This window comes from Molossus molossus, unplaced genomic scaffold (genome assembly GCF_014108415.1).
Source record: "Molossus molossus isolate mMolMol1 unplaced genomic scaffold, mMolMol1.p scaffold_m16_p_1, whole genome shotgun sequence".
Classification (NCBI taxonomy): Eukaryota; Metazoa; Chordata; class Mammalia; order Chiroptera; family Molossidae; genus Molossus; species Molossus molossus.
In genome coordinates, this window is record NW_023425344.1 from 241116281 (window position 1) to 241130040 (window position 13760).

Genomic DNA, 13760 nt, shown 5'->3' on the forward strand with positions numbered 1-13760 from the left:
CAGCTGCTATTTGATGTGCTGGGCCACTTCGGCTAGTGGCTGTCCCTCTCTGGGTCTCGGTTTCCTCACCGTTAACTCCCTCATTTTTTTAATCCTCACCCGAGGACATTTTTCCATTTTTTGTTCAGATAGAGCAGGAGGGAGAGAGAGGAAGAGAGAGAGAGAGAAACATCAATGTGAAGGGACACATCGAGTGGCTGCCACCCGCACGACCGACCAGGGCCAGGGACAAACTGCAACCGAGGTACGTGCCCTTAGCGGAAACCGAACCCGGGTCTCTCTGGACCGCAGGCTGATGCTCCAACCACTGAGCCAAACCAGCCAGGGCAACTCCCTCATTTTTAACAGAAAATTAGATGGCTCTGAAGTTTCCTCTCAGCTCTAACAATCTGTGAGCCCAAGTTCATGTCTCACCCTGACCTAGATTTTAATGGTAATGTTCTTAAAATATTGCAAAATTTAAAAGTGATCAGTTATCTCCTCCACTTGGAAATGTCATCGCTGGCATTGGTGGGTGTTGGGGCTATTTTGGTGCCTGGATGTTCAGAGGAGAAGGAAGAGAGGGTGGAGAGATTACCAATTCAGTAACCTGCTCACGACTTCTGAGGCCAAGTCAAAGCTGGTCTTGAGTGCCAATCCAGATAGCTGTGAGTGGTGGAGATGTGTGACATTGGTGATAAAAATAGCTGCCACTTTCTTTTACTGAGTGCCTCCTGGGGCCTTGGACTTGTCATGACTTCTCTCTGGTTTTCCAAACAAGCTCTCAGGGGGTTCAGTATGAGACCCATTTTATAAGCGAGCCATGAAGTAACTTGCCCGGGCTTCCATAGCTTGACAGAGTCAGGATTCAAACTCAGATGTGCCACCAGGACCCACTGGCTTCCACAAAGGCAGTGGTGATAAAGTGGGGTCCCCGGACCAGCAGCAGCAGCAGCTCCTGAGAGCTTCTATATGCACATTCTTGGGCCCTCCCACTGGCCTACTGAATCAGAAACTCTGGGGGTAGGGAAGCCCTGGGGTGGGGGGACTCTGATGCCCATTCACCTTTGAGAACCCCTGTATGATGTTAGGTGGCCTTGCAGCCATAGCTTGGTCAGCAGTCCCACTGTGGAGACCCTCAGAAAGCCAACATTCCTGATACCCTCCCCGTGGTATAACATTGCCACCGGGACTTGAAAGCTGTCTGCTCCCTGACCAGGGGGCAGGTAACCTCCTAACACTGTAGGGATGTTCCAGTGCCACACAAATTAGAAAGTTGGCTTATCAAAGCATTCTTTTTAAATTTTTTTTTCTACTTTATTGCTTTTAGAGAGAGAGGAAGTGAGAGGGAGAGAGAAATAGAAACATCAATGAGAGACAACATCAATTGGCCACCTCCTGAATACTCCCCACTGGGGATCAGGCCCACAACCTGGGCATGTGTCCTGACCGGGAATTGAACCAGCGACCACTTGGTGCGTGGGTTGACGCTCAACCACTGAGCCACACCCGCCAGACTATCAAAGCATTCTTGAGTCAAACTAACGCACCAGAGACTGCTTTTCTAACTTGACTTCCCAGCTTTGATGATGCGGTCAGTGCTCAAGACTTCTGATGTCTTTCCTATTCTTATTAAAGTTCTCTGGGAGAGGATGATGGGTTCCGGGAGGAGGTGTTGGGGTGAGTTGAAATTTCCTTCTGTCTCATGTCTAGTAGAGTACTTGTGTCCTTTTAAAATGAACAGATCATAATGTCTGGAATTTTGCATCTGGATTCCTACCTGAAATCATTGCTGATATCTGCTGCCTTCTCTCTGGGACTGGGGACAGGAGCCAGAAGACAGGTGTCATTGGGAGTGGAAAGTAGGCATGACTTGCAGAGGAGCCGGGGCACCATTGTCGGAATGTGGAGGGGTAGCAGACTTAGTGACAGCTTGGTGGGGTCGTGGGGCGGGGGGTGGGGGCCTCACGGGCATATGAACAGAGAGCTCCATGGACTTGGATGTAGACAGAGGGATGTGTGCTTCTGCTCCTGGAGATGCCATGGCTCTCCAGTTCTTGGCCTTGAAGGTACACACATACCCCCACGTTTCTCTCCGGCTGAAGGAAGAACAACCAAACATTGAGGCCCTACTCCTGCAGGCTGCCTGGGCGAACCGCTGCCAGTCCCCGAGGCTTCATCCACCTGCTCCACGCTGTCCCCAGTGCAGATGAAGTCGCCGGAGAATGTTCACCCCACATAGGCTGGCTTCATTTCAAATTCCTGTCCTCCGACTGCAAAGGGGCTGTCCACACTGCCTGGCAGCCCTCCCCTTCTCCTTTTAGCTTGCTTTACTCCAACACAGGGATTGTGCCTTTTCCTCCCTCCTCCTCCCTGCTCTCCAGCCCAGCCCTGCTGCTCACTGAGCGGCACGGTTGGTTGGTAAAATAGAAGCCAACAGATGGGCACTCCCTCCTCTTGCCAGCACCAAATGTACACACCTTCCTACATCTACTTCTGCAACAGACCTCTCTTTCTTCTCTGACAGTGGAGTGAGTGTCTCTACTCCTTGCAAAGGTGAATCCCTCAACTTGTGGTCTGGATCTTATTCCTTCTTGCCTGTTCCAGAATATCATACCTCCTGTCTGTCTAGTGTCTCTCTCTCTCTCTCGCTCTCTCTCTCTCTCCCCTTTTCTTTCTCTCTCTTCATCAACCAATTTTTACTCTGTTCTGGATCACTGCCACCAACATATAGACCTGCGGTCTCTCATTTTACGTGCGCGTGTGCGCGCACACACACACACTAAGAGATTTAAAGCTTTCATATATGTATATACCTGTATATGTAAGTATATATGCATAGTACATAAATATAAAAAACCATATATATATATGAGTTTTAAAAACAACAAATACCACCCCTGGCCCTGCCTCCCCATCCAGCTCCCCCCTCTTTCCTGGCTTTCTCCTCCCCCTCACCTCTCATTCTCTCCGATCTAGCTGCTGCCCCCGCCACTCCACGGAGCAGGCGTTCTCCCCCCAGAGCGCTTTCGTGCCCCAGGAGACATTTGGCAACTTCTGAAACATTTTGGTCGTCATGCCTTGGGGGAGGGGTGCTATGGCGTCTAGCAGGTGGTGGCCAGGGATGCAGCTAAACAGGACGACGCACGGGACAGAATTATCCGGCCACAGATGTCAGTAGTGCAGCAGTCGAGAAAGCCTGGCATAGACACTGCCCCTGTCAAGGTTACCAAGAACTGCCTCGAAGCCTAGTCTGAGACCCTGGCCGGATTCCGTGGCACTTCTCCGTCTTGGTTTCCCACTTAACTTTGGGCCATTCCTCTGCACGGTCCTCCTCTCCCTGACTCAGTCCTGGGCTTTCTTCTCATATTTCTCTTTCCTCTCTCTTCCTAGTTGGTCCATCTAATGGCTTCATATCATTGCCAAGCTGGCCCTGGAGCCAGACTCCCTGGTTGGAGTCCTAGCTATGTGTCTGTAGTAATAATTTCTTCTGTTATCTGGTAGCCTCAGTTTGTTCTTCAGTAAAATGGGGATAATAATAGCACTGTACAGGGCGAATCCAAGTAAATCTCATGGGAGAAAATGCAATTCATGTTAGCTGTTATTGTTTTCATTTATTACTGTATGACATAAAAATAGCTCATCTTTTTGCTTTTACCAGAAAGCCCAAGAATGGACATCGAGGATGCACTAGAGCCAATCAAGATAGCTGTTATGTTCAGTTTAATTTAAACACACACACACACACACACACACACACACACACACTCCACCTGAGCAAGAGCCATGCTTCAGGCACTAAGCCTGAGGATTCATGAGGTGCAAGGCTGAATTCCTGCCCCAGAGAGCTTATCTACACTGGGCACACAGGAGAGAAACACAGAGGAATAGAATGTGCTGTGTACCAGGCCCTGTTCTAGTCCCCAGAACTCAGTCACAAACAAACAGATATCAGGGCCTGCTCCCATGAAGCTCAATAACTGGAAATAAATAAACTAAAAGTGATCCATCAGATGGTGATAAGTGCCACGAAAAACTGAAGCAGGCCAAGCGGGGTCAGGAGCTGGGCAGAGAGGGGGCGGAAGACAGGACCAGGCCAGCGAGGTGAGCAAGCGCATTATATGTCTTTATGTGAAACTTTGTATCTTGCTCATCACAGACTTTTTTTTGCATGGACTTTTCTTTTGCATTAATTTCTACTTTTAAACACAAGTTCTTATGTTGGTTGCTGTTATTTGGTGCCCTCTTGAATTTTGCACTGGTCTCAGCCCCGGAAGCAGAGTCTGTGACAAGTGTGGTCACAGTCGCTAGGGGAGGACTTTGGGTGCCTGGCTAAGTCTTCAGACTACTCGGTGGTCTGCGGAAAGGCCACTGAAGGGTCTGGAGCAAATAGGTGATGTCACCAAAATACCGTCTGGGGACAACTGGGCTGGAAGCCTGTGGAGAACAGAGGGGAGACCAGAGGACCAGGACCAGGACCAGGACCAGTTGGGAAACTGATTGCGAGGATCCGGGCCCAGGGGCTGGGCAGGGGGACAGAAAGCAACGGAGAGCAAAGCCGGCGGCCAGGCCTCTTCTGTCTGGTCCGCCTCGGAACCATCCCAGAAGTCAACATTCCCAAACAACGAAGCCGTTGCCGTGAATACCAGCCTTTTGCCTCTTTCTGTTTTTAATATGGTTGATTTGGGTAAAACAGGAAGTGCTGCCGTGACAATGGCATTATTTGTGGCTGAGAAATGTACTTTTGAAAACTCTGAAAACCACTGGCCCCTTGTGCTGAAATGAGGCTGTGCTTACAGAGTCTGCCATCGGGTGGGCCCACGATTTCCCTCTGCCCTGCCAGCAGAGTGGACCCAAAAGCTGTTCTGTCGCTAAGACCGGGGACAAGGCTGCTTGGCCGTTCAGGGACTCCCAGCTGTGTGGAGCCCTGGCACTGCAGAGGGAGAGGCTGGCTGAGTGCCCGCCAGCCCTGGAAGGCAGGGAGACTTACAGGGAGGTCACAGGAAACGCCCCCGCCACAGGCTTTGGTCCTAGATAAAGGATCCAGTCCAAGGTGGCGGCTCTGGGCTCGGAGAATTCAGAGGAAAGGTAATTTCCTGAGACAGAGGCAGACAGGCATGTGCGGTGGGCACCGAGCTGGGCGGTGGGGTGGGGTGGGGTTTCAACAGGAACTCCTAGTCTTCTGCACAATTGAATCCAAATTTCTGTTCTGGTTCACCCTGGTGGGCTCACTCAGTAGACTTCTCTAGGCTTTTTTTTTTTTCTTTAATCCTTACCCAAGGATATTTTTCCATTTATCATCAGATAGAATGGGAGGAAGGGGGAGAGAGAGAGAGAGAGAGAGAGAGGGAGAGGGAGAGAGAGAGAGAGAGAGAGAGAGAGGGAGAGAGAAAAATTGATGTGAGAGAGACACAGGGCCTGGGATGAACCAAAACGGAGGTACATGCCCTTGACTGGAATTGAACCCGGGACTCATTGGTCCTTGGGCCGACGCTCTAATGGTTGAGCCAAACTGGCCAGGGCTCTAGTCATTTTTTAAAAGACATTTTCTACAGAGCCATGAGGACATTCTTTTGGAGAGCAGTCGTTTGGATCGGAGCCTGGTCTGCAGCCTGACCCTGTGGCTTCCCAGCTGTGGAAAAGTGTGCAGGTTGCTTAACCTCTCTGGGCTTCACCTCGTAGAGTTTCCATGAGGATGAAATGTGGAAATGTTCATGAAAGACCCAGCAATAGTCAGATCCCTGCTCTGCCCCTCGATGTCTGTATGGCCATGGGCGAGACACCTAACCAACATCTCAGAGCTTCCGTTTTCTTATCTTTGACATGGGAATCGAAGTGTAGTATAGCTGTCAGGGTCAAATGAGACAAACCCTTAAATTAGATTAACCATGAACACAGTAAAAACTCAGTAAACAGTTGCCATAATTACTAGTATGGTTGGAAATGGTCGCTATTATTAGCACAACTTGGGGATGAAGTAAAATACACATGGGAGCAAGTTTAATTTTCAGGACTCAAAGGAAATGTTTCAGAACACCCTTTCCATCTCCTCTGGCTCCCATCAAGTCATTCAGTCAACAAATATTTATTGAGCACCTACTATGCTGACTGAGTGCCTACTATGTGCTGGTTACTTGGTTAGGCACAGGAGACATGGCAGTCAACAAGACAGGCACATTTCCTGCTCCAGAGCAGCTTGATGTCTAGTGGGAGAGTCAGATAATCTAATAATTTTATGAATTTAAAATTCCATAAAGTAAGGAGTGCTTTAAAGGTAAAGTTTGGGAGGTCTGAGAACTTGTAAGAGGAAGTGCTGGTTTGGCCTGGGAGGGGGTGGTCAGGTAGTTGTTTGGAGGAAATAAAACTTGATTTGAGATCTGAAGATAAGGGAAGTGACTGAGCCTGTCCCTATATCCCTCCCTGGACCGGTAGGGAGGCCTGGCTGTCTTCATGCCTTGGCTCCCCTTGACTCTGGGGGTCTCCTCCCCCAGGGGTAAGGTTCAGATTGTAATATTCAACAACCCCCCTCCCTCCTTTCTCTTAGAGAGGTCAAGCAGATAGGAGGTCAGAGGTACAAATGCACTTGGCAGAAAGAAAAAGTGGTATGACCCTGCGCAGGGGGAGCCCCAGCTGGAGACCCAACCTGAACAGGAGACCGCTGGAAACCATAACCCAAGTCCTTCCCAGCTACCTCTGTGGGCCCGGCAGGCAGGAACGTGCCTTTTTCTGCCCTAAATTAAACTTTCTTGGGCTGACTGCACCGTGAGCACAAACGACGCTGAAGGGTACTGGCTGCTGGCCAACGGCTGCTGGTTGCTCCTTGAGGCTTCAGGCAGGGCCTGGATACCCCAGTACAGTGGAACTGAGACAAGAAACGAACTCAGATCTCCCTTCAACACTTTGCAGAAACCTGCTTTCAACTAGAGGCCACATCGACTTTTGAGAACTAACCCCTCAGTCCCTCCATTGTCAGAGGTGACAATTGTCAGAGGTTGGGGCACCTCTCTGGGAAAAGCATCTTGCATTCTTATTTCTGTCACCTGCTGAGTCCCCTCAATGGCCTTTCCTTTTCTTAACTTCTAAACAGCTCCAATGACCTGGCATACGTTAGTTACCTGGGTTTAATTTTTAATTTTTATTTTTGAGAGGGCCTCATTTTAGCAAAGCAATTACAAACAATAGCTTGGTTATACTTGTAAATTCTTTTGACACAGCACTTGCTTTTTTCCCCAAGCATGCTCTGATGCTCTCTGAATATTGTAATGTTTCTCCCTGAGCTGTTTTGCCTGGATCTCACCCACTGAAGAAACCAACTGTAAATGTTTGGCATTTCTGGCACTTCTGGTCGTCCACACCAAAAAACCTTCTGGGGTTCTGTGTTTCAGCTTCAGGCCCCGAAGCTCTGCTTCATTATAGTCATTCCCTGAGGGTGCAGGTTAGGGTGTTGCCACAATTTATGTTTCTAATAAAGTTTTTTTTTTTTTCATAAAATATACATAACATGAAAATTAACCATTTTTACATGTACAATTCAGTGGCACTAAATACATTCATGACTTTGCAGAGCTTTTTGATTATCCCAAACAGAAATCTGGACACATTAAACAGTAACTTCCTATTCGCCTCTCCTCCAGCCCCTGGGACCTCTATTCTACCTTCTGTCTCTGTGGATTTGCCTATTCCAGGTATCTTATATAAGTGGAATCAGATAATATTTCTCCTTTTGTGTCTGGCTTATTTCACTTAGCATAATGTATTTCAGAATCATCTATACTGTGGCTTGTATCAGAATTTCATTCCCTTTTTTAATTCTTCTTCTTTTTTTTAATCCTCACCCAAGGATATTTTTCTATTTATCTTCAGATAGGGTGGGAGGGAGAAAGAGAGGAAGAGAGAGAGAAACATTGATGTGAGAGAGACACATTGACTGGCTGCCTCCGGCACGACCCTGACCAGGGCTAGGGACGAACCACAACTCAGGTACGTGCCCTTGACTGAATCCAACCCACAACTCATTCATCCACAGGCCAATGCTCTAACTGCTGAGCCAAACCGGCCAGGGCAGAATTTCATCCCTTTTTACAGCTGAATAATATTCCATTGTATGTGTATACCATTTGTTTATCTATTCATTTGTTGATGGACACTTCGGTTATTCCCATCTTTGGAACTTTCCTAATAAAATTTAACGTAATAGATGGTATCTGGCTCCTGTGTGACCCAGGACCAGTTTAACAACTACCTCTCACTTTACTTCATTCTCTGGAGCCAGGACATCACTCAGAGCAACGTAGGCAAGCTGGGGCTGGAGGGGGTGAAGGATGGGTAGCTGTGGTCACCATGGACCTTTGCAGGGTTATGCCTGAGGTTCCAGCAGATCAGAGACAGCACGCTTGGTGGGTAGGATTGCACAACATAAGGTTTCTGATTGTATAATACATGACCTTTCACTAATTCCTTCAATTACATGCATTCATTTTTTTAATTTTATTTTTTAATTACAGTTGACATTTGATGCTATCTTGTATTAGTTTCAGGTGTACAGCATAATGGTTAGACTTTATACTTTACAAAGTGTTCCCCCTGATATTTCAAGTACCCACCTGGCACCATACAAAGTTATTACAATATTATTAACTGATTTCCTTGTGCTGTACTTTACATTCCCATGACTATTCTGTAACTACCAATTTGTACTTCTTAATCCCTTCACCTGTTTTACCCAGTCCCTGCAGCTCCCCCAACCCCTCTGGCAACCATCAGCCTATACTCTGCATCTGTGAGTCTTTTTCTAAGTTGTTTGTTCTAAACCTATTTGTTTTATCCCTCACTCACTCATTCCAGTAGTATTAAACTTGTGGTGGTAAGCAAAACAGGCCCAGCCCACCCCAGCCTTCCAGCCGATGGAGGCAGAGAGAAGTAAACCTACATAGACAATGCCTAGGCTTGGCAAGGGGAGGAGCACGGCATGCTGTGGGAACACACAGGGGGCACCTCACCTGTTTTTTGGGAGCCAGGAAAGGAAGTCACACCTGTGCCAAGTCATATGGGAAGGGAGGAAGTTAGCCAGATGGAGGCCCAGGGCGGAAAGAGTGAGCCAGACCTAGGTAGCGACATGCAGGGGGACCTGCAGCGGGCTAAGGTGTGGGACTTGTGCTTTGAGGTTAGGAGGCAGAGGGTGCCGAGATTCAGGAAAGGCAGAGAAGGTAAAGCCGCAGGCTCGGGCAGGGGCCACTGGGTGAGTGACTTCCTATGGTGTTTGGGCTTACTCCCGGGGCAAAGAGACATCCTGCAGGCATTGAAGCAGGAGCCAGAGCAGAAGAAAGCGGATCCTGTTTTTCCCTTGAAGGAGGCATCCAGCTGAAAATCTTAAAAGCCAGCGTCTATTGGGCACTTCCTGAGTGCCAGGTGTGGCTCTAGTGCTTCATGCCCACTGACCCAGTTAATCCTCGTAACCACTGACCAAGATGAGAGACGAGGACACTGAGGCCTAGAGAAACGCTTGGTGCCCAGGCTACAACCCTGGCATCAGAATTTTTCAAAGCCCCCGGGCAGTGTCAGCCAAGCCCTTATATACGTGCTCCTGTTTCCAGGGAGGGCAGGCCGACTCCTGCAGGGTCCACCCCGCCGCTGGAGGCACTGCGGCTTTAAGAACTGGGACTGGCTGCCTGCCAAGGCCCCGCTGTGCACAGGTCACGTGAGCACCGGCCGCGGAGGAGGCTGCGACTTTCAGTCACGTGAGCACCGGCTGCTGCGACTTCCAGCCCTGGGGCTGGCCTGGGCTTGCAGACCCGAGCCCTGCAGAACAGCCCCGGGGGCGCAGGCCAGCGGAAGAAAGAGGACCTTTATGCCCTTTTGAGGGAAAAGCACATTCTGCAGCGCTGTGGAAACAAAGAGAGGAACGGTTGTAGCCCTAGTCCAGACGTCCCAAACAAACAGTAAGTCAGGAGGGCACGGAACCCAGCACAGACCTGCCCTCGCAGCTCCCACCAGGAGCCCAAGGCCCGCAGACCGCCTGCCCCGCCGCAGCCAATGAGCTGGGCGGGAAAGTTCCTGAGATCGCCAGAGGGGCGGGGTCTCATGACAAGTGATGAATGACAACACCTTGGGTGTGAGTAGCCTTTCTCCCTCAGGGCTTCCCTCCTGCGTGGGCCTTGTTGTCCTTGTCATTGCCCTGAGAACCCCTGAGGTCATGTGGAGGCAAAGAAAGTGAAACTGAAACCCGTTAGAGGTGTCTGTCCACCTTTGGGACAGGAGCTTGACCCACGTGGGGGGTGGCAGGGGAGAAGGGACTCCAGGCTCCTGCAGACACAGGGGCAATCGGCTGGTTGAAGTTTTCAGGGCACCCAAAGGACACGAGCAGGGGGCTTTTGAGATGAGGTGGAGGGAAGGCAGCAACCAGGCCATCACCTCCTGGAGGCGGAGCTCTGAAATTTCCTTCAAGGCTTTGTCCAGACCCTGGTTCTGCTAGTCTCAGGCTCCATGGGGGGGCCAGGACAGCATCGCGCGCGTGACCTCAGTGGTGCGCTTCTGACTTGTTCGCCACCAAACACTAAAGGCAAAAGCACGTGACTGGGGGGTGTCTGGTCTCCAGCACTGTCTGTGCCTGCCTGCCCCCTCCTTCATTACAGACAATTGAGAACTAACTGCAACTCACCTTCGTGAGAAAATTATGTGGTGGGGGCAGGTAGCAGGTTGAGATGATGTTGGCAGGAAGAAGAACGTTGGCCTTGATTGGCATACAGAGGAGGGAAGCTCCTTTGTGTCTTCAAGATAACTGGGTAGTTGATGTCTTCAAGGTAACACCAACTAAAAGGAAGGGGAAGAGAGGTTCAAGAGCAGAAAGCAAAGAGAAAGCTGACTTCCCCGGAGGGTAGAGTTAAGGCGAGGAGGAAGGAAGAGGGAGGTGGCCTTGGGTGGGTCAGAGCAGGGCAGGGTGTGCTGAGAGAAAGCTGAACTGTGGCTTGTGCATAATCACCATGAAGCACCTTAAAGAGTCTAATGTGACTTCCGGTTCCCGGGCTAGATCCCAGGAGGTCAGCTGGTGGTCCTCGACATGTTTTATTTGTAAATTTGAGCGTCCTTGGAAAATGGGGACATTTCACAAAATGGGATTCTGAAAGGTCTGGCAACACCATGCTCACATGGCAGCAGGGCAGCCAACGCTGGAACTCCTGTGCCCCAAAGTCCCCACTCACACTGTAGGCATTTGCGTTCCTCATCCCACCCCAGCCTCTGCACTACCTGGTTCCCATCGGCCTTGAAGACTGCAGCTCTTCCTGTTCTTGATAATAATGATTCTCCTCTATTGAGAGCCTGTGTGTGTGCGTGTGTGTGTGCACACAACACAGATATGCTTGCTCTCTCAATTAGTTTCAATTAACCTCTCCCCTCCAGTTGAGGATGAGGGAGGTACGAAAGCAAGAGGTATGAAAGCAAGCATACCTCTCTCCTTAACAGATTTCGGCAGCCTTCCCAGGCGACCAGCCAAATTGCTAGATGGTATTTGCATTTTTTTAAAAATTGAGCGCATTTTATTATTTTGGTTTAAGGATTTCCCAGCCTTCTTTAAGGCGCTATTTAATGTATGCCACACTTATAGCTTTCAAAGCATTTCTTAAATATGTGTGAGTTCATTTGATCATTCCAGCAGTTCCATGAGGTCGGTAGTGTGGGTCCCCTTTCTGTGCTCTTTCTGGGAAAACAAACTAGCAGAGATGCTAAATGACTTGCCTTGATCCTGCAGTAGTTTTGAAGACAAGTTAATATATTCAGGCACAACTCGCTGGAAAATGAAGTTGTGTCCTTTTGACTGCATGGAATTGTAAAAGTTATACTTTAATAAACATAGTGACTAAGGGTGTGATCTCCTCAAGAATACTTGTCTGACTGTTGGTTAGGCCACTCAATGGCTATGAGTATTTAGAAAAAGTGTTGAATCTCCCTGTGCCTTCTTTTCTGTGAAATGGGGATAACAGTCTTCATCTAGCTAGTGTTGTGTGGATTCAATGAGCTAATTAATACATGTAAAGTTTGGAACAATGCCTGGCACACGGTAAGCTTTCAATAAATATCAATATTTGTTCAAAAACTATTATTCTCTGTATCTTTGGGAAACATTCTGTATTAGGTAGGGTATGGGCTAAGTTGTAACAAAAAAGACCCCCAAATACATTTTCTCAAAAATATAGAAGTGTATTTCTCTTTCACCTAATAGCTAAGAGGTAGATGGCCAGGATAGGTAAACAACTCTGCTCCACAGTGTCATTCAGGAACCCAGGTTCCTTCCATTGTGCTGCTCCCCATCGTCTAGGGTATCCTCTTCTGCATAGCAAAAGCTGGGTCAACATCACATCCACCCTCTGTTCTGTCTGGAGCAAGAGGAGAAATGGAGGTAGAGGGCAAACAATCCCACCTAAATATTATCTAGAAATTGTCCATATCCTTTCACTCATGCCCATTGGCAGAATTTGGGCACACTTAGCTGCAAGCAAGTCTGGGAAATATAGTGTCTAGCTGGGCCAGCTAAACAGTCTCAACTAATACTTAGGAGTTCTCTTACTAAACAGAAGAAAGGAAGAGTGGAAACTGGGAACGGTTTATGGTCTTTGTGCCATGTTACCACAGATGTGTGCTTTGGACCTGAATTTGATGTTGTTAATGCCTTCTCAGTCTGCTAGTTTCTCAGTCCACCTGTGCTCTACTGCCCATCAAATGGATCCCTGATTTACTCTTGGATTCTTTTTTTTCTTTTTTTTTTTTGCAAAACTCAGGATAGCTCTTGGCTTCATGCTTCAGTTGAACACCTCTGAAGTGATTATCTTCTGCAGACTGGTCAGACTGACTGTTTACTGGGTTGGGCAGTCTGTTCCTTTACTGCCCAAACCTCCTAGCAAGAGTGGCATTGTGGCTGAGTAAGGAAGGGTACCTGTGTTCCTTCTATTCCCTCGGCATCCATCCTTGCATGTGTTGAGGAGGGAACCATCTTCGCACCTCATCGGGGATTATCTGTGGTCCCACAGGGCTGTGATAAAGAAGCCAAGCCACTTGTTTGGTGGATGGATGGACAGCCGCATGGTCCTGAATCTCTGTGGTCTTAGAGCTCCACCTCCATGATGTATACTTTCCTGAAATCACTAAGTTAAGTATCAGCCTGGCTCAGTGAAAGGAAATATAAATCAATATTCCATTTCATTATTGCAATAATTGAGATTGTACAGGTCAAAGGCGGGAATACCAACTGCCTCAGGGGAGCTGGTTCCAGAGCCAGAGGAGGTGCTTTGATGAATACAGGAAGGGGGTCCACACTAGCGACCTCACCAGAGGAAGAGGGACATTTGTACCTGCTGAGGGCAGGCACTTGTAGAAGCAGAAGTTAGAGCACTAAATAACAAGACAGGCACCTGATGGTGTGTGTGACCTACAGGGGTGCTTTACATTAGTTATTTCACTGAATTCTTGCAAGTTCTGCAAAGCATGTATTTTTCACATTTTAGAGACAAAATGTTATTTTGGGAAACAGCAAGGATGACTTTGAACCCACATCTGTCTGATTCTAAAACTCCTGCTCTTTCCATTATTACCTCATTTGCCTCCATGTACTTTCTTTGTTGAAGAAGGAATCTATTCTATACACAGAAGTGACCTTGACCCCTCTGCGGAACACCTGAACCAGTGACTACTATTAACTCCAGGGCACTTTCATTTGACTGTGGTGGCGGGTCTTTCTCTCTGTCCTGCATCTCTCTCTAATCGCTCTTGTCCACTTATCCTGCTGTGTG

General features: G+C 48.5%; 1 protein-coding gene across 4 annotated transcripts in view; it reads left to right on the top strand.

Moving 5' to 3' along the window:
* Positions 1 to 9742: 9742 nt before the first annotated feature.
* DGLUCY (D-glutamate cyclase) overlaps positions 9743 to 13760 on the top strand; it is a 65290-nt gene continuing 61272 nt past the window's right edge. For all 4 annotated transcript variants that reach the window (XR_004960622.1, XM_036271162.1, XM_036271158.1 and 1 more), the window contains exon 1: positions 9743 to 9917. The gene's annotated coding sequence lies outside the window, so the exon portion shown is untranslated. The remainder of the gene's footprint in view (positions 9918 to 13760) is intronic.